This window comes from Amphiprion ocellaris, chromosome 16 (genome assembly GCF_022539595.1).
Source record: "Amphiprion ocellaris isolate individual 3 ecotype Okinawa chromosome 16, ASM2253959v1, whole genome shotgun sequence".
NCBI lineage: Eukaryota > Metazoa > Chordata > Actinopteri > Pomacentridae > Amphiprion > Amphiprion ocellaris.
Window position 1 is genome coordinate 8,561,379 of NC_072781.1, and position 19,633 is coordinate 8,581,011.

Consider the following 19,633-nt stretch of genomic DNA (forward strand, 5'->3'; position numbering starts at 1 on the left):
AAATAGTTTTGATTTTGCTGCTGACTAATAAACTATTTTGTGACTTATGTGATTGCATCATAACTTCTCATTTTGTCTGTTAAGACACTGGTAGAAAAAGAGTCAACAGTCTGAACCAAACAATTCTATATTCCCTAATAATGTATTTGTGTTTAATGGGATTTAACATGTTTTAACACAAACTCCTTTATGGTTCATAATTCTGGTGACTGAATTACACCAAAGCAATACTGATTTATCAAACTGGAATTTTCTTAAAACAGCTGTTTTAATGTTTTGGCGTTTAATTTTTTATTTAATCTTGCTAACCTTCACAAACAAACAATAGTATAGACACATCTACAAAAGTTTATTGTCAGAATTGCATTAAAGAAAACAATAGCGGTCCGGGGACCGAAAAACAGAAGTATAACAAGAAGAATAACTTTGCATGACACGTAGTGCATCAGTGCATCCTGTACATCTCTGTCCTCCTCCTCTACACCTTGTGCCACTGCAGGCTCATGTGCTGCTGCTTCAGGTAAATCCCATGAAGTCTCATCAGAGAGCATCTGAAACACATACACAGCATACATATTTTAATACCTAATAGCGACAAACTGCAGCCATTACAGGGTCGTTCACAGGACTGATACACGATAGCTAGCGAACTAGCATTAGCTTACCCTCATATGTCGTCTCGTTCATATCCTCTTGTCTTCGGCTTGATACTGCTTTATCGCCTCCCAAACTCTCCTGTGTGTCTCCTCAGTGTTTCGACTCGTCGCTCTCAGCTTTCTCCGACTCTTCTATTACTCTGAATCTGACAGAAAGCCACAGACCGAGCAGCAGGTGTACTATCGCCTCCATGTACATTGTTGCATTGCGTTTGTGTCGCACAGAAATGACGGTAAGGGACTTTCGGACCGCCGTGCTATGACGACTCCACCCACGATGAGGTGGTTCTCAATGTAATGGAAAAACAACTAAACCGAGACGAGCCGTGGCGCGCCGAGTAGATGCTAAAGGAAATGCTAAAGGAAAATTTGTCTTGCACCGCATGTATCAACATTTGGGAAAGAGGACCGAGTCTTTAGCGGTTGCTAATAAAGTTTTGTTTTATTGAGTATCCAAACCAACGTAGAGGTGAATAGCGCCACCCAGTGTATCGGAATGTGTTCACAAGCTCTGCGTCAATCCATTATCTGGAATCGATTTGCCTTGACTTGATGTGCAGGGTAACCAATCAGGTGTTAGGATCCGCCCACCGACTTTGACGGGCGAGGTTGACAGATAAAATTAATTCATGATCCACTGCAACACAAGGACCATGAAATAATTAATTAAATCGTGAAATAATGAAATATGTTTTTTACTTAAAATAATTGTTATTTTAATAAATTAATGACATATTTAATAACACATTTATGTATTTAATTCCAATTTTAATTAATTAATGACATATTTAATTCCAATTTTAACTAATTAATGACATATTTAATTATTTAATGATATATTTATTTAATAACACATTTAAGTATTTAATTCCAATTTTAATTAATTAATGACATATTTAATTCCAATTTTAATTAATTAATGAAATATTTAATTCCAATTTTAATTAATTAATGACATATTTAATTAATTATTTAATGATGTATTTATTTATTTAATTTTGGCACTTTTAGTCCTCCATACAACAGCACACATGCATTTACACACATGGAAAAAAATCATGTGATATGATAGTCTAACATGCATGGACTGATGTGTAAGTATGCATCTGCCTGTTAATTAAGGAGAAAAAGCATTTAAACTACCTGTTGATTCTACGGTTCCATTACTTTTCTAAAAGGATATTTATAGCCAAAAGGCTCAGTTGCTCAAGTGGAATATTAGTTTAACAGAAAATTCTTAACTCAAGGTCCTTGTGCTTGCATCTTTTAGTTCACTTTGTTATATTTAGGCAGCAAAAAGCCCCAAACAGTGCTGCATCCTCATAGGAAACATTTCTATTTGCCATAAGAAGGAAAGTGCAAGTGAAACTAATAGCATCAATGAGGTTCATATAATCACCGGTAGTGAGTTAAGGGAGTGCAGCCGTCATTATTGATGCTGTTTATTTACACCTGTGCTCCGTTGCTATGACATGTAGACGATATCTGAAAAAAAGTTGCCATCTCAACAGTCTCAACTACCAATAAGATCAATTTCAACACAAAATTTGTTTTTTTGCACCAAATGCCCTCATAAATGATGCAAACTCAGGACCATAATTAATCATTCACAATCTTTCCAAGTTGGCTGAACAGGCTGTGATGTTTTGTCAATGAGAAAATTAGGTCTCAAAACTAAATGGACTGCAGCAGTCACTTGCAGTTAGGTGGAGTAATACTGCTTTATATATATTACTCTACAGGCTTCTGCTGCTATTTGTGGATTTTTTTTTTAAGTGAATTCACTTTGCTCTTATGAAAGCTTTTAAAAAAGATTTCCAAATTGTAAAATGAGCAGACATCAGGGGGAAGATTCCCATTTCTGTAAAGTGTGAGCCTCTGAATAGGCTGAATGAAGTTTCTGAAGGAGCACGCATTATCTCCTGCAGCGCGACGCTCGTAGGGGAAGTTATTGCATGAATATGCATGATAAAAAATGCTCTTATTGATATGCATATGAGGCGAGATGCCAAAGTCAGCTGATAAGAAATGCAGCTGTCGAATTGAAGAGACTCAAAAAAACGACTATTTAGATAATCACACTCACATGAAGCTCACTGAAACAGTGCCGCAGTCAGCGCCCCGGTCCGTCAAACCCAACTACATTTGGCATTAATGGGATATCATCCCTCAGACGATCTAAAGTGCGCGCTGATGCTTTCAGTCAGTGTTTGGAAACTTCACCCTCCAGAGATTAGCGATACAGATCAGGGCAGAGTTGATGTCAACGACTGCGCCTCGCCAAAAAGGATTACTCGTTTCACGGCGGGGAATCGACATGATACGGTGGAAATATTGGCAACGATGCAAGCGTCCTAAACGAGGTCCTGTTCCGTGGTCAGAGGGAACCATTGCAGGGGAGAGCTTTGCATGCGTAACGCAACGCCCATGTGGTGCGAAACGCGCCGGAACCATAAAGACAACCATCCAGAAAACACAAGAAAGCGCCTTACCATTTTACTTTCAGAAGCGCTCAGTGAAAAATCCTCCTTGTTCGCGTAAAAAGGAGCCACAGATACTGGCTGGCAGTGCAGCTACAGTCTCCTCACACGGGCACATCAGCACTCTGCCGCCCCAGTGTCTCCAGCCGGGCACAGCAACGCTCCACCGGAGGGCTGCAGCCTGGGTCTGCTGCGAGATAACTGCATGGAGCTGCCTCGTTCAGCTCCCTCCTCTCTCTGTCTCTCTCTCTCTCTGTGGTCATGACGCGTGAAGTAGGTAATCTTATTACACCGGTCATGAAAGGTGAGAGCGGCTCAAGCTGCCTAGCCCCTCCTCCCACATCATATCTGCTTGATATGCACCAGAGACAGATTACATTCAACAGGATGCGCAAAAAAAAAAGGTGGGAGAAAAGTCCCCAAATATGAAGGTCAAACTAATCCATAACTTATTACAGTGCTGTGCACCGCAGTGCCTTTCACTCACTCCAACCTGCGGCTTCTGAAGGTCAGCAAAAGCTATTTACTGTCAGCTGTCAATTATTTCAGAGTTAAATCCATTAGTCTGCTGTGCCTGCGCCAGTTGGAGTGCAGCTGAGAAATAATACCACTGGAGGCAGTTAGCTATGATTCACCTGTCACTTTGCAACAATCACTGGACTTTCCTTCCCTTCAGCTTGACCAAAGGAGGGGGAAAAAAGCCTTCTATCAATATACTCCTAATTACCCGCTGTGCTGAATAAGTCCTGACAAAAAAGGTTGCAGGGAATATTCAATAAAGCAGCTTTGACACAAGAGACGCAGCTGGGAGTCTTGTTTACAAAGATAATGTCAACATCGGTAAAAAAAAATGAAATATAAAAAAAATCAGACCATTCTTCTGAAAATGCTTTTCTCAAACAGCAAATGCAATTTGGTTGTGAGATCTGAATAGCTTGCCGGTATTTATTGAGAGTTTTAACAAAAGCAGACACACAGAGGGAGTAATAAGATAAAATTACATGCAAAAAAACGGGGCATCACAACCATCTAATCCATGTAAATTAAACTGACACTCCCGGGTCCACAGATCATCACAGTCAACACAGATGTTATGAACAGACTGATGGTTTAAATGTGACCCGACATAAATGAGATCCTATGAATCAGTGTCCCAGAGAGGGTTACTCACATCAAAAGGAGCGACAGTGTTTCTGCATTGATCTGCAACTAGTGAAACTGGTGTTTTGCAGGTCAGAAGATTCACCAAACAGCCAGTTGGATTAATTCTGCGGAACTATCATTTCAATTCAGATCAAAACAATGCCACAGGATGTCATTCCTATAGTGTGACTCTGTTTTATTGTACACTTTATCTCCTGCATGGTTTTATTTTCACATGTTTGGGTTTTTTTTAGCTGTTTTAGTCAGTCAGGTTTGAATATTTAAAAAAAGAGCATTCATTTCACTCAGCTTGTCTGTACTGCTTTTGATTAACTTCATCGAATTAACTGCATTTTTAGAACATTTAATTTTACTTGAATAACCTGTCCAGTGTGCAATAAAGTGCTATACAAATAAATGTGCTTCTTGGGAAAAAATAAATAAATAAATCAACAAAACCTTGATGATTTAACATTAGCATTCCGTTTTTAAATATAAAACTAGCACTGCTAAATAACGTGTTGATAAAATGGTAGCTGAGGGCTGTGTAGCTCAAACAGAAAAAGGCTGGTCTAAATAATACATGCATAATTCAGAGTGAATTCATTCTTGACCTTTGGGAACTGTAAAAATCTCAACAAACAGGCTCACTTATTAGCATTTGGAGCTTTAACCCTAACCCATCTTTATTGAATGAATGTGTCTAGATTTTCTCGGCTATTTACGAATAATTCAGGACCATAAAGAGTTTATTGTGTAAATTTGTGTTTAAGACTTACAGAGGTATCAACTACTTCATTATAAGAATCGATCTATCCATCACCAACATTAAAGAAGTGCAGTATATTTTAAATGCTACATTACACCTATTATGAGGATGCAGGAAAGAACAAGATAATTGCATATCTAGCCTTTGAAATGGTGAATGGAAAAAGAAACTGTGGAATGTTTAAACAGTGTACACACGTTTAGGGCCTGAATGAGCATGAAGAGTTAATCCAGGTTAATTCATCACTACCTCCACTTGGCCCAGCTTGTTTTTGGTGTGAAGAACGCTTTTAGCAAAAGCTCTCTAATAATCAGCCGCTACCACACGACTAATTCTCCCTCTCATCTCGTCTCTTGTTGCTCCAGAGGAAACGAGGGGCCAGGGTTCAGGCAGGAGGGAAGACGCTCTACAGAGGAGGGTGATTATGGGATATTCTGCTCTTTGGGGGAAAAACGTCTCATCTCAGCACCCCAATGAAGTCTTCTTCGTAAGACACCACCAAAACAGCACCATCCAAGTGTATGTGTCTGTAAATGTGAGTGGGATGGGATTCTTTCTGTGCATATGAGTGTATGCGTCTGTGCAAGTAATCAGTTAATCAATAAAAACAAGAAAGGAATGAGATTTTTTTAAAAAAGTGTAACAATAACTGCAGGCACTTGTCCAATTAGGTTTCTTGACTAGCAATTAGCAGGCCTTTCACCAGTCATTATTTTATTATTCATGATATGACTCTTTAAATAGCTGCAGCGAGTGTGTGCCCATATTAATAATATTTATGTAAAATGTATAAAGAGTAAGGGAAAAAAATGTTCCTTTTTATAGAAAGGATCAGTTTCTGTGGCTCAAGTTGGACGAGTGAATCACCATGCAGCTAAAACTTCCAAAGCTTTCGCTTTTTAAAACTAATTATGCAGACAAAACATACTTTTAACCAGGAGCAGTTGAGTTGACTTTGAGGTGTCATGTATTCTTCAGAGAATGCTCCGAGTCGTATCAATGTTTGTGGCTTTTTCCTGTGCAACCAGGGAAGCCTGAGGGCCCCTTTCTGAATAGTGTACACTCCTAATTTGTATTCAGCTGAGGTTTCAATCGCTAAGCAAGCATGTCCTCTTCATGGAAATTCCTATTAGTGATGTTGCATTAATACACAACCTTCAGTCATGTCTTTAAAGCTCCAAAAAACGATTTTGCCTACCAGATATAAACTGCCTGCAGTGACAGCGATTGCAGACACCAATGATTTAATTATTCTCAATGAATGCCTTCTTTTCTCACATTCGGGAGCGGCTGGAAATGTGGGCTCATTTGTTTTTAAGGTGGAAGGTGCATTGTTTGCTTACTGAATTTTGCAAACCCATTAAAAAGGTTTTAAATGTCTGAATATGATTTATTTTTAAAGAGCAATGGGATATTTTGAAGTTGAATAGGTAGCATTTGAATAACTGGTTGCTCACCATCTGTGGCATTATTTAACAGCATTCATTTTGTCCTACAAAGTGAGATTCACATAACCATCCAGACAATATGAAAACACGTAAAGTGTCAAGAGTCTACATGAGGTGTGTGCAAGTCTTTGGAGCTCATTGAATCAATGACACAATAAATCATTCAGAGGCTCAGAGAACGTGAGTATTTGGTTGAACAAAAACAGAATTCTCTTCCGTGGATGCCTTCTTTCTCGAATCTCTTTGATATTGCTTTGCCTATTTAAGGCGTGCTCTTAAAGGGCATTTTGAACATACTCATCAAAGCAACACCACTATGGCTGGAAGTCGCGTGAAAGAAAAAAAAATCGAGGGCAAGAAGATATTGGCAGTACAAAAAATGCAAGCTTCATCTTGAGTATTGTTTTGCACTTGGGAGAAATGGAGCAATTCTTCTTGTTGAAGTGTCATTTCCCTGGACTGTGTGTATGCACTCAGCTGTTCAGTCCAAAAATCCTCTGCCTCTGAGCTCCCTGTAGGCAATCCCTCGGGAGTGTGTGCATGTGAGTACAAGCGCACCTACGTACACAGACACACGAAGATCTACTGTAAAGCTGCAAAACAGCTGAGAGGCTCAATTCTCAGCCCTGCAATTGAACAGCGATTTGAAATAAGCAGCGTATCACTTATTCTCTGATTTTACAGGCTGATGTTACCAGCACAATACGATTAGCAGCAAATAAAATTTCCTCTCTCTTCTCTGCCTTTATACTACCTGTATTGCACCATGGGGTAAAAAAAGATGAGAGCATGGCTTGCAGACGTGCTGATGTGTGACACCATGTGTGAAAGAAAATCTAGGGTATGATAGGGATGAGTTGGTTTTTGAGCGCAGGACGGTGCAATGACAAATTCCGTCTCTTCCTCTCCCAGTACATTTTCTGGAGCCGTGTGAACTGGACTTCATAATGCAGTCCCCAAAAGACCGCCACCCACACGACTCCACAGACAGGGAATATAGGCATGTTTTCTCAAAAAACTTTTAAGCTATAACTTTCCAACTCTTGCTGTGCACACGGCCCCCGACTGAGACCAAAGACATATCAGAGCTCCGAACAACAGATCCACAAAAATTAAATAGTTCTGCATTACTGAACGGGCAGTTTGTGTGCGAGGCTAGGCTTGGTTACACTGGTGTGGGCAGCAGGCAACCTCCTATACAGTCACGTTATTGGTGCTGTCCATGGTGCTGGAAGGAAACCTCTGTGGCACAAAAGTATCATGCACTTCTACTGGTCAGCTTTCGATTGTGGGTTTTAATTAGAACTTCTTTAATTAATAGTATACTGTAGTACACTGAAAAAAAATCCGTTAAATTCCCCTTTAAGCCAATATGTGCACTGGTCAAACTGTTGAAAGGATGGCAGGTAGTTAGTTAAGATGGCAGAACGGCCAAAAGGTGAGTTCAGGTAGTGTTCATGGTTGAGTAGGTCCCTCTTTTAAGGAAACAAATACCCACACATACACACAATACACATATTTCTGCTTAGGGCACTTGTTTCTATGACTCCGACTTTGGCTTAGCTTGACTGCTGGCTTTACACAAGCCCCCACCACACCCACTATAAAAATTGAAATTGGCTCGGCGCGAATGGAAATGCCGAAGGGTGTCTGAGTCCAATAAGTGTCAAGGGACATTCATAGTTCGGCACTGACAGCTTGTGTGATATTGAGAGGTCACAGCAACTGAGACAGCCGGCAAGCAAGAGGGAAGGAGCCAGAGGGAGGGGAGGGAGGGAGGGAGGAAGGGAGGGAGGGAGGAAGGGAGGGAGAGAGGGAGGGAGGGAGGGAGGGAGGTCAGAGAAAGCCAACAAGAGCCAACAACACAGGGCATGTGTGGTGTGTGTGTGTGTGTGTGTGTGTGTGTGTGTGTGTGGTGTGTGTGTGTGTGCGTGCATGTGCAAGAGAGGAGTCAAAGAGAACAAGTGAACCAGAGATGAAGAACTAAAGTGACAGAGCAGGTGAGGCTAATAAATGCACTTCTCATTCACACAAATAATAAGATCTGAAGAAACGCAGATATATAGACAATGCTGTATTGCAACCTGCTAATCCTAATAAGCACTCAAGTGAATGTGCTGAATGCTGCAACTTGAAGGCAATCTTTCTCAAAAATCTGAAGTTTTGAAATAATTAAATGCTTGCAGAGATCTGTAAATAGATCTGAGTCTCTAATGAACTTATTTGAACTCTAAGCAAAATAAAACTGAGGGTTGAGGCCAGAGCAACAAAACTGACTCACCCGTGTAGCACAGAATATCCATGGGCTTAAGTCTGCACAGGGGGTGGATTTAAAAATAACCAACTGATTTGCTCAAAAAAAAAAAAAAAAAAAGCCCATGTCGTGGTATCTCCCTGTTCTGTATTGAAGCAAGAAAATACACAATCTCAAACATGTGAATTTAAATCCAAGGGCTAATCTAACAATGTCCTATTCACCAGAGCTGAAAGTGCATAATTATGCAAAATGTCTAACTGCTCCCCAGATTTGAGCCAGTGTGCAAGTATTTATAGAACAGAACTTGGAGTCAATTTATATTTTATTGCCGTCTGAGTTTTCTGCATGACAAATCATCCTCGGTGTGAAAAGGCTTTTAGTGAGGTAAACTGTATGGGCAGGCATGGGAAAGGTACATCAGTACAGTCGTCACGATAAACCAAAAACAAGAGGAGCAAAACTACTCGTCGCATGTAGCAGTTTGTTCAACTCCTCGCATCAGCTGTGTGTCGTGAGACTTTAAACCTACAGCAACTGATTTTGTGTCCGTTTCGGTGCTTTGGAAGCAAGTTGTGAGCTGCATTGGCGAGTTATTATGGGCAAATTTTTATCAAGGATCTGCTTTTTCTTTCACATCCAGCAATCACAGAACAACATCAACATTCTCTAGGAGTCTCTGGTCCAATATTCACTCTCCTTTTAGCTCCACCAACTCCTGAGAGAAATATCTGGCTCTTCAGCCGCCACTGTGTTAATCCACTATAGCCTAACTGGAGAGGTAGTACACACTGGGCTGACTGTATCAGAGCCTTTATGCTGAAAACAGCTGCATGTCTTGGGTAAAAAGGTTATACTTGGAGTGAACCAAAACAGACCTGAAATGAAACTATTGCAACAGTAAAATCGGGGAAAAACTCTGTTTCTCACATAAGCAGCACCTTTTCGCATAAGAAAGAAAATACACAAGAACCGGGTTGCAAGTGAAATGAAAATATTTGCATGCTTATTTCTGTAATACTTGTAATTCTTTCTTTTAGTTGCCCTACAGCTGTATGGTAGCAGATAATCATGAGACATGTCTCACATGGGCATAAAAGCTAAAGGGGTTTGATAATTGGATCACATGGGGACTAAAGCACTAGCACCAGATTTGTTACCAGGGATCCCTGAGGCTATAGAAAACCAGCACTGAGGGCTGTAATGAAAATGTTCTCTTACTTCTTTTTTTTTTTTAAACTCTCTTCTGGCCTTTTCTTCTCCTCTTCACAGTGCACCCTGGCAAACTTGGGATGTGAGCTCTCTTGACAGACACCACAGGTTATTACCTTTGCGGCCAGAGGCAACCAGGCCTCTAAAGGAGTCCATTAACACCGAGGAGAACAGTTGACTTCTTCAACCGGCTATCGGAGACTTTCAACTTCTAAATCTGACAGACTCAAATCAAGTGCTTATTATCCATCAAAACTTGACAAATGAGTTTGCAAACTTGGATCAATCAAGTGCAAAAGTGAGCAGTTTCCGTGGGCACTAATTGGTGTCAGACCTTGTGTACCGAGATGAAATTGTGCGTTTTATCACTCAGTGGAAATCAATACATACCCAAAACAAGACAGTGGAGAAGCACGGTGTTTTTTTCTAAAGGAATTTATGAAATAAGGTCCTCACCAGTGCCCTTAATAATAAAAAAAAAAAAATTCTAAATTTAATGAAAGTAGAAAGACACTGTCATCCCACATACACACATTAAAATGCTAATACACTTTCACAACATGCAGAAACGAACACAAAAAATAAATCTTATTCAATCATTTTCTCTTACGCCATTTATTTTCCATCTGTCCCCTTCTCTCCCAAATTGAGTCCTGTTCTCCCTTTATCTCTCTCTTTTAGATCACCATTCCTCCTTGTGTCTGGCATTACAGATAAGATGCAGGAGATAACGAACGTAGATGCTATCGAGAGATTAGACAGAGATGAAGCTGCGATAAAGAAGTTAAAGCAGAGGGGAGAAGCAATGAAAGCTATAAACCTTCCCTTTGGTGAAAAATACCCTTGACCTTTGTCCCCCCGCCCATCCCCAGGCAGAAAGCTAATTATAACTATGTGTATTTATATGAGAGAAAATAACTTCCAAACAGCATCTGACAAATCAAAGGAAAACTCCAGATTGAATGAATTCAGTTAATTGTACTTAGCTTACATTATTCTCTATCTAGACTTTATTGTAATCATCATAATAGCTGTGTCATTCAGAAGCACACACCCTATTTATAAAATCTTTCTACCTAGAGCGGCAGCTGCAAGTTTATTTTCATGCTTTCCTCTTTCCCGACTGCAAGTGTGTGTGTGTTGGTTTACATGCATGTGTATGAATAATAATTAGTCAATTCAGACCTTTATAAATGTCTTTCACGAAGGCAATCAAACAGAGGCATACAGACTACAACTAGAATTGAAGGTGGTGAAGCTGGCCCCATTTTCATGATAACCCACAAACATGCAAGACACACTGCAGAACAGGACCGAAGACAGACAGCTGTCAAGCAGAAAATGAAACGCCTTAGAGTTCGGCCCTAATCATAGCTTTGGGCTTAGCAGCAATGACTCCATTTTATTACTTGTCAGTTACTGTCTCCTGAATATGCCCTTTCACCGGAGAGACACCAGCTTATTGACAAGTAGACAAAGTGGAATAGATTTCCTCTTCATGACTTGAAACATTTTTTAAGGCAACATTATGCAAAAAGGGGCTGCACAGTGGCGTGGTGGTTATCACTTTTGCTTTGCAGCTAGAAGATCCATGGTTCGCATCCTGGCCTTCCCGGGATCTTTCTGCATGGAGTTTGCATGTTCTCCCTGTGCATGCGTGGGTTTTCTCCGGGTACTCCGGCTTCCTCCCACAGTCCAAAAACATGCTCAGGTTAGTAGGTAACTCTAAACTGTCCATAGGTGTGAATGCAAATGTGATTGTTTATCTCTGTATGTAGCCCTACGACAGACTGTCCAGGGTGTCCCCTGCCTTTGTCCTAAGTCAGCTGGGATAGACTCCAGCCCCCTGATGACCCTAATGAAGATTAAGCTGTGTATAGACAATGAATGGATGGTTGGATTGTGCAAAAAAACCATCTTAAAATAAAAGCTTCAAATTAATTTTGATGATACGCTGACTCTCATAAGAATGGCACAATGAAATTCCCACTATGTTCACTAAATGCATGTTGTTCCTGAGAGAAGTGCATAACACATTATGGCACTACATCACAAACCTCTATGAATACAGGTAGCTGTAAGGAGGCTTTGGTACTCTCAGAATGAACATCATGAGGCAAAAAGAGAAAGGACATGGACAGAAAAAGCTAAGAAACAAAAAAAAAAGCAAAGCATGACCAAACAAGAAGAAGCACAAGTGTAAATCTAAGATTGACTGGCTTTTAGCTGTTGGCGAGAGCTTTGCAAAATAAAAGGCTGCAAGACAGCTGCCAAGCTGGCCTTAATGCTTTGGACTTGTAAGTAATATTAGCTGGCTTGCTTTGCCTTCTGTTGTTGCACTTGCTTGATGTTTGGCTGTGTCAGTCGTCACCTTGATAGGTTTTGATCAAAAGCCAAGTCGACCCTTTTTTGATGAAGATTTGTTTTTACAATAGTGGTGTAAAAGTTAATTGCACTCCAAAACAGTACCAACTGTAATGGAACGGGGCTTTAAAGCATTTATGAATGCAATTAGGTCAAATTCTTTTGTGCACATATATGGAACTTGTTTGGTTAAGACTACAGAAAAAACAATACAGAAAAGACAAAACAAACTACTTCTGTAGCAGAAAGTGTAGAAAGTGTCTTGCACACGAACAATAAAAGAATATATGTATCATTGCAAAATCATTGCAGAAATTAGCCTCATATGGCAGAACAAAAAATAGATATATATGTAGCAGAAGTGTAGGCTGCAACACGCCTAATGGTAGAAACTACACTTTATAATAAAAATTGCACTCGTTAATGTAGGGGCAGCATTCGCGCTGTTGTAGTTCGTAAATAATTCTTAAACCAGTTGCATTCTCCTAAGAGTCAGTTTTTCTAAGATCCCCGTGTTGTACAAGGCTATTCTTACAAGCCCAGTTACAAGCCTAAGTTGAATTTTTCTAAAAGCCCAAGTTACATTCTTCAAAAAAAAGCCAAGTCTAGCCCAAGACAAATTTCAAAAGAAAGCCTGTTACATTTTTGTAAAAACCAAGACGAGTTCAAGACAAAACTCTCCAAAAGATAAATTGCATTTCAGTGACTTTCCTCTATATAGAAAGTTTTGGAGCCAAATGCAAATCAGCATCTAACCAATCATGGATGTGTTCCTCCCAGTGGGTGGTGTTGAGCTTCACTGTCCAGGAGAGGTCAGAGGCCAAATACCTTTATAACTTACTCTTCTTCTTCTTCCATCCTGGTCCTGATCAACCTGGTGTCAGAGACTGAGTCCAGATCATCACTCCGGTGATGGAGCATTTCTTTAATGTTTTGATTTAAACTGTTCAAATCATTCCTGTATACCAAATTGTGGGCGGCAGGGAGATTAGAAGGTCAGATTGCCAATCCTGCAGAGGTGTGGTTTTCCTCACAGTTGACACTTTATGACCCTCATCAGATTCCAGTGGAGGTAGGAGGAATCCTGTTATCTCCAAAAGTGCCATGAGTGGTCCTTTATTGGTAAACATTCGATGAGCAGATGTTCCATTTGGAGGTGAATTTTGGGTTAGCTGTCTTCTGAAATGGTGTCTTACCAAATTTACAGCTTTGGGAGAGGGTCTTTGGATCCATGTGTATTTCTCTGGAATGTTCTGCTCCTTAGTACGCTACACGTCTCTGAGGTTATTTCATCTCATCTTTGTTGGTATGCAGCAAATAATTACACTGACTAATTGGGTAGATTCTTTAAGCAAATATTTAAATGAAAAAAGTTAACAGCACGCTATAGCAGACAATTCCCTATGTACAAGCACAATACATTAACAAACTTATAATGATTTGCCTGAGTTCATCATATTATGGCAATAAATTTCAACAAACAGCTACTACAAAGACCACATAAAAAACTGCATTAAAATGCATTTCGTCAACATTTAAACATGCATAAAAATGCTGTTAAAAATTATTTTGCTATTTCTTTTTTGCAAACATACATGCAGATTTGATATCAAACTGCTGATCAACTGCTCAGAAACTATATACAGAATTTGTTGCATGAAAATGTGAAAATTTTGTGCCTCAATTTTGCACAATGACAGAGATATCAAGGCCAAACACCCTTATTTGTTTATAGCGCCTCTAAATCTTTTTCCTGTTTCCATCATTCATCTCTGTCTGACTGTGTTTCTTGTTTCGGGTGGCATCACTCTTGATAGGCTGACAAATGATGACAGACTCATCCCATTCCCTCGCCCTCAACTCTGTAACATCATTTAGCAGATATGAATTTCATCGGGCAAACACTTGGAAAAACAGCTCAAACAGCACAACTACAAATACTTTTCCCCTGCATAAAATTACAGTAAGATCTAAGTATCTGCCTGGTTCTGTGACGTCATATGCAATTGCAGACTTGGTCTTGCAATACACCAATAACTAGGCATGTATGGACAAACAACATTTCTTAATACAGTAGCAGAGTAGAGAAATCAACTCCTACCACCGTGAACAGACCAGACTTTACCAGAGGCCACAATACAGATATACATTTATGGAAAAAATGATTAGACCACCACTGTTTTCTTCAATTTCTTGGTACAACTAGAGGTACCTTTGTTTGGACAAATATAATGATAAAAAAATAGCTAATAAGAGTTAAATTAAAGAGCCTATATCTAGCCATTTTCCATGGTTTTCTTGATAACCAAAATCACTTAAGTTCTGCCAAAAACAGTGCTTTCAGGCAGTCCATGTTGTCTTTTCTGTCTGTTTTAGTCACATGATACACACAAGAGTTAGTACTTGATTGCATAACCATTGTTTTTGATGACTACAGCCATGCATCTTGGCATGTTCTCCACCAACTTCTGACATTGTTCTGCTGTCACAGCAGCCCATTCCTGTTGCACATATTCAAAAAAATTTGCTTTGTTTTTGGGCTTATGATTCGTCATTTTGCGTTTGATGATTTTCCACAAGTTTTCGATTGGATTTAGATCTGGTGATTGAGCAGGCCAAGGCATGGTTCCAATGTTCTGGTTCTCCATCCAGGCTTTAACTGACCTTGCTGTGTAGCAAGGGACATTGTCCTGTTGGAAAGACAGACTTGGTGACCTTCACTGCTAAATAACACGGCACACACAAACGCGTAGATGAAAAAGCTCAGGTTGTCAGACGGCACAGCCTCCCTCAATTTCAGTTTGAAATTGGAGATGAGTGAAACAACAGTCATAAACATGCTGCAGTTTTTAACATCCCATTAAAGGATGCAAGGCAGAGGAAAGTGTTTACTGATTACTGTTTTGTCAGAGAGATGTATTCGGGGCTTGAGGAGAGAGATTATATTAGTGTTACAGTAAAGCAGGAGAAGAACACTGAATTGGATTGTCACAAAGGCATCTCTCGCTCGCTCTCTCTCTCTCTCCTCTGCTCTGATCTGATTGAAATCCCATGAAGAGGCAGGGACAGAAAGACAACAATGCCAAATGTGATTAATCACAAGATGAAAAGGATGAAGCCAGAGTCTGTGGCTCAGCTGTGGCCTTAAAACAAATAGTACCTTCAGTGTCTGTTTGACACCGATCAGTCACAACATAAAACCCTTTTATATTGTGCAGATCCTAGGATCTTGGGAGATTTGTGGTGGGGCTTCTGAATTGGGTGTGTTCCAGTGCATCCTGCTGATGGTCAATCAGTTTGGGATCTGGGGAGTTTGGAGGCTGGATCAACACTTTGGACTCTTTGTTGTGTTCCTCAAACTGTTCCTGAGGGCTGTACTGCAAAGTTAAAGTCAGAGTTTTTCTCTTTTTACTTGCTAGATCTCAATGGTAACTTATGCTGTGGACACAACCTGATCCGGAGTCGGTTGTGTTCAGTTTCACAATTAAAATCAGCTGTAAGTAGCAGGTTACATTTAACCAAATCATATCCTGACAATTCTTTATGAGCGATACACATTCTCAGTTGAGGGAATATGTTTTGTCTGTACACCTGTTGAGCTGAACATGACTACAACCACTGAATGAAGCCATGCAGTTACAGTGTTGCACACTGTGTGCAGCACGTTGCCATGGGAAGCTGACCTGCATTTAGTTGGTGTTGCAGAAATCGCATAAATATATTTTTATGTTTGGTCTTGGTTTGCATTCAAGTCCGTTCACACAGCTCGTACTGTAGCTGATAGAACAAAGATTAGAAAGCTGATTAATTTATTAGTATTTATTACAGAGATTATTTAATGCGTAACATTAATTTCACTTTGATTTGGCCAAAAATTAAAGTGATATCCTGAATTATGGGACAGTGTCCGAAAGGAAAGGCTGTCTGAAACAAGCAGCTGTATTGATCGGTATAGCAAATACATTATGTACATTCAACAGTTTTCTACCAGCATTCGTGTCTCGCATTTCTGCAATACATTTTTATATTCCTAATTGTTCTTTATTAAAACAACCTGTTGACTGAAGCAGCTGCACATGATAATTTCAGCTTGGCAGAAGAAGAGTCACATGTCGTGTTAAAAGCCCCGTTTTGTGGTGCCCAGATAGCTCAACTGGTTGATCAGGCGACCCATAAACAGGGACTATATCCCCCCACGCAGCGGCCTGGGTTCGATTCCAGCTCCTAGCCCTTTGCTGCAGGTTCCACCCTCCATTCGTCTCCCACTTTCCTGTCTGCCTCTCCACACTAACCTGTCCTATAAAGCCACAAGAGACCAAAAAATATCTTTTAAAAAAAAGCCCCATTTTGTGTGAACGCACAAAGAGTTTGAAGCAGAAAGCCTGAGTTCACAAAGAAAGTTCATAACCACCTTGGTGATCCTTGTTAACTCTGACTAGGGTTTCAGTTTTTGCCACAAAGAAAGCTCAGCTATGTCAAACTGCTTCATAGTATACCCCTCTGAGCAGTTTTTGCAGTGTTGTGAGGCGGGAGAAGCTGTAAGTGAGCGGTATGTGTCAATGTAACATCCACTCCAATGCCAGGATCCAATGTTTGAAGCAGAACGCTGCATTCTAGCAAAATTATCAGTGTCATTTCACCTGTCAGAGATTTTTTTGTTGCCGCTGATTAGTGTATAACGTATAATGCATTAGTCCTTCGATTTAGATCCTCTTGCTAAAGCCATTAATGCAGCCTCTGCTGTCATTTCACTTACTTAGAGTTGCCTTTTGTGTCTAGTTGCAGACCTCGATCCCAATCTTGGCACCCTGTGAGCCTAAATGTCTGCGCCTGTACTTGGCCAAACATGCCACTTGCAGAATAACATGCCGAACCCCATCAGCTCTGTCTCCACTCGCCTTTACGCTCCAACCACTTTCTCAGCCTATATTTGCTGTGGTACATGCCCCACTTCCTGCACCACTGCCTCTTTATTTATCCCATCTCTCTTCTCTCTCCTCCTTGTTCCTCAGTTCACACAAAAACTCTGAACCTGTCACTCAGTAAGTGGATTGCAGATCTGTGTGCATACTTGCACTGCATATATGTGTGTCTGTGTGCGAGTTACTGGGCCCGTTGGCTTCAGAAGCGATGGACCAAAAGCTCAGTTCAACACTAGATTTTTCCTATTTACACAACAAAGGAATGGCAGAAACTCAGAAAGAGGAGATTTTCATAAACGGAAAGTGAGACGTACAGAGAGAAATTCAAATTATCAACACAAGTCCAAATTTGTATTCGTAAAAAAAGAGGGAAGAATTAAAATTAGAAAGCTTTTGCAATAACAGTTGGAAAAGGATTTGTACTGCACAAATATCCACTGAAACTCAATAACCTGGTGTGAAAAGCCATTTTATAGCAATTCTATCAATAATTACATCAATCTCAGTTTGAGTGTGGTACCCACCAGCAGGCATAGATTTGTGCTTTATTTAGCTCTTTTTATTCAGCAGACCACCCCCATATCAATTGATTTCTGGTGTGCAGCTTTTTTTATGACTAGCATTGATAGCACTGAGTTGGCTGTTAGTCACATCCTTCTAGTCTGAAATGGATGTATATGTATAAGGTGATCCGATGTATCTATTTTTCCTGCACAGGCACCAGTTCCTGTGAACTGCTTTGTTTTCTGAATGCCTCCCTCGCTGAATCAAGATAGAAATGATTGTCAAGGCATGCTCCTGCTTTTGCACCTCCTGCAACGAAAACACAAATTGCAAAAATAGAGCCACCGTGATGAACAGAGACACTGTTGGGGTAAAACTGGTGGTAGAAATCAAATCTGCTAATTCTATGCATTTTAGAAAGCCTTCAAAATTTTCACAATATTCAGGTGAAATGTATAGATACAGCTATATTTTAGCTCAGGTTTGTGCCATGCTGTGTTATTGACAGCTTAAATATGTGTTGCTTGTTTTGTGGTCGACTGTCTGTCCTAGTATTCAATGTAAAAATAGACCTTTGTAATCCCTAAAATTCCTACTCTAAAGACAACACAATCTGAGCCAGGGACACTGGCTGTCAAGGGAACGGTCAATGGGGAACCCCTTAAATATTTACCAAGTGCACCCTGGACAAGCAGCTTTATGATGGCAAGAGATTTGCTTGAGACAGAGAGCATCAGCAAATGTCAGGGTGAATCATCTTAGGGACATAAATAAAACATGGAAAAGCAATGCTTTAAAAACCTCTGTGGTCCATCCTGTCTGATTCAGTATGTCTCCGAGACGTCCCACTCTAGTCCACCAGAGCAAAATCACGGCATAACTAAAGGGCTGAATAGTGAGGACGCTAATGCACACATGCACGCACACAACAGACACGCACAAAGTCTTATACGGGGTACACAAAAACTTCCAAGAATAAAATCTGAGAAATAAATACCTGATTTGAGTTCCCGTGATCACACCACATCTCGCCCTTCGGTCAAATTCACATACCTATAAAGAGCACAAAAGCATTAAAAGAATTGTTAGATCCACAATACACATGATCTAAGACAATCAATCACATCTAAACAACTGCAGAGCAATATGTCTGTCAATAGCCAGATCAGCCATTGGTGAACATGACTGCATTTTCTAATATCTTTGTCAGATAATCTCCCTTCATTTTCAGTCAGTCTCCATTACAGTGTTCAGTGATGCATAGAGTAACTAGCCTACAAACATCTGAGGTTGTCATTTGCAAAGATGGAGAGCAGCTCTATGCCACACAAGGTTATGCATTGTGGCGGATCCTGGGTGATTTTTATTTTATCTGATTCAAATCTAATTTTCTGGACCAAAGCTGAGCCCATTTCGATGCAGTACACTGGACACTGAGAAAGAATCATGCTGGTGTGTAGAAGTAAAGGTCCCTGTTTCATGATAAAATTACATTTTGAAGCACTGTACCTCATAGGATTTAAATTAGTTAAAAAAAAAAAGATTCTGTTCTAAAATGCTCAAGCCATCATTCCTACTGTTGCACTAGGTTCCTCAACTCCTACCCTTTATCTTCCATCTTTATCACTATATCAGAGCTCATACATATCTGACAAAAAGAGCGGTGTCCTTCCATGTTATCAGTTAGTGAAAGACCGCTTTGTTTCGTATAATTGATGTTGACCTTTATTTGCGAGTAAACAGCATAAAATTCTGCATTTTTTTTTTTTGCTTGGCTTGTTAAAACACAACCTGGACACACAGGGAACCGGTTAGGTTATCCCTGACAGTGAACCACGCTACATCTTTAAACAAGCCATTACTTTATCTTTTCAAATGATT

General features: G+C 40.1%; 1 protein-coding gene across 5 annotated transcripts in view; it reads right to left on the minus strand.

The window, feature by feature from the left end:
• The window catches only part of LOC111575536 (protocadherin-15-like), a 207,642-nt gene that overhangs the window by 155,289 nt on the left and 32,720 nt on the right, over positions 1-19,633 (minus strand). For 3 of the 5 annotated variants that reach the window (XM_035953017.2, XM_055018618.1, XM_055018616.1), the window contains exon 2: positions 18,750-18,805. The gene's annotated coding sequence lies outside the window, so the exon portion shown is untranslated. Of the gene's footprint in view, positions 1-3,148; positions 3,357-18,749; positions 18,806-19,633 lie in introns of those variants that run through there. The other 2 variants (XM_055018619.1, XM_055018617.1) reach the window with 1 other exon arrangement.